Here is a 2,250-nt window from a genome sequence, read left to right on the forward strand (position 1 = left end):
AAGGCTATCAAGTAAAAGCACACGCCACAAAAAGGCAGTGTGACTTAACCAACTTTTAGATGATCTGAGATCACCAAAGCAACACAAGCCTGGAAGACAGAATGACATATTTGTAATGTGTAGGAAACAGAAACCCTCAGCGTGCACAGTGTACATTTCGCCTCATGTTTTTGGGGTACAGTAGGTTTTATCCCCCCCCAAAGGTTGGTGGTAAAGTGAGGAAACCCATTGAGCTCCACCTCGTGCTTCAGGACTATTGATTTACCTTCACTGCTACTCTCACATGGACTCAGTACAGCCGCTGCTGCCTTCCTTCTCTCTCTGAGGATCTTCTTCGCTTCCTCTCCTGCTGCAGCCGCCCACTCCTCCTCCTCCTCCTCCTGATTATTTTCAGATCCACCGTGTGTGCGTGTGCGCGTAAAAACGCATGTGCGAGGCTTTGGCTGGCTGGCTGGTTTGGGAAATACCTGGTCACGATCAATGAGGAGAGGCTGTATCTCGGTTGTATAGCGCCCCCTTCTGTCCTGAAATGAGAATAACACGTAGACCTTAAACGCACCATGATGCCTGAGCAAAATGATGTACAGTATCTCTGCGAAAAAAATAGAGACAAAAGCCATCGGCCTAACACTCAGTGGGAAGGAAACATGACATTAGTTAACAAAGAGAAAAGGAAATAATGCATCGTAAAGAATGTCGATGAATAAATCCAAGCATCACTCAATGTATATTCACACAAATATACAATTAAACACATACATTGCATCAAAAATAACCTATTGGTGTTGCATTGTATTCGGTTTCGCCGTTGTAGTCTTATTTCATTTCAGCTCTGACTGGGCAAGATGCTTAAACAGTAATTGAAAAACACACATATTAATATTCGCATCCATCAAATAAAGGGATGGTGATTTAGTTTGGTGTCGTCTCTGTCCTCTGCATTGCTCGCCAGCATCGCAGTGTTCCTCCGTGCCTCTTATACCGAGCAGAAATACAAAGAGAGACAAAAAGACATCATGAAAGCTTTAAGTGACTCGTTGGGTTTGGGCTAAAAATAGATCTGGTTGCTCTGCGAGGAAAACCCTGGTCTGGGTCGCCCCCTGCAGGGGAGAGTCTGCCATGACCAGAGACTATTTTAAGATGGACAAGCTTCTAGTTCCCATTTCAGATATATACATGTAGGTTCCTTTTAATACATTTAACGCACTTCCGTAAAAACAAAGTCAGTCTAAGAAACACTGGTAACTTCCTTCTGCATTTTAAAGATGACCACCAAAAGGATGCTTTATCTCCAAGCACATTCTTAACAAGAGGTACATTATTTCTGACCGTGAAGCAGATGCATTTCATACCATTTACTCACTGTAGTCTTCCCATTATGTTTCATTTGTGTCCACTTGATTGTCTCCATGATTTCCTGTTTGTGTTTTTATCATGTTCTGTTGCCTATTAGCGTTTTCTTTTAACAAATTGTACGGTGTCCTTGGGTGTCATGAAAGGCACCTAAAAATAAAATATATTTATTTAGTGTATTTATTAATTGTTATCTTGTGAATATGTACTGTCCTGTTTTTTCATTTCCACTGCTTTAAACTCCTGAATTTCCTCACGGGTATAAACAACGGTCGATGGCATCTTATTTGTAACTTCTCAAAAAATAAATTGGGTACATTTGTTTATTTGTTTACAACTATTCTCAGATGCCTCTGTTAAACACTTCCCCTTTAGAAAATCAAGTTCGGCTCTTGCGCCAAAGCATCCCCCTGGACATTTAAAAAACACAAGTCATTATTGCATGCCGTGTAGGAACTCAATTTGGCTTTTGATAAGAGTATAACTAACAGTAACACTCGAGGATAAAGATTCGTATTGAGGTCAGGTAGGTTTAGTTCGATTAAAGTTGGATAAGAATGTTTTCAACTTTCACATCCAATTTGTGCTCCGGACCATCTACAGTTTTAACACTGAGAAACTACTGAAAGCATTGAAGGACACACCTGAATGTAACCCTAGCAGCAGGCTCCAGGTTGAATACTGATCTATTGAAAATGACAGCAAATATTAAAGCCAGCCAAACATTTAAGGTACACTTCACTTTTAGCATGAAGTTATCGCACGTTTATAAAAAGAGGACAGAGCAAGCAGATCCTCCACCACCAGTGTCTCAAATAAAGTTTTCTAAATATGGCAGCAACTATTTATAGCCTGTTTAATTATGGACACCCTGATTCTACTTCAAAGCTTAAACCC

Source organism: Notothenia rossii (assembly GCF_949606895.1).
Source record: "Notothenia rossii genome assembly, chromosome: 5".
Classification (NCBI taxonomy): Eukaryota; Metazoa; Chordata; class Actinopteri; order Perciformes; family Nototheniidae; genus Notothenia; species Notothenia rossii.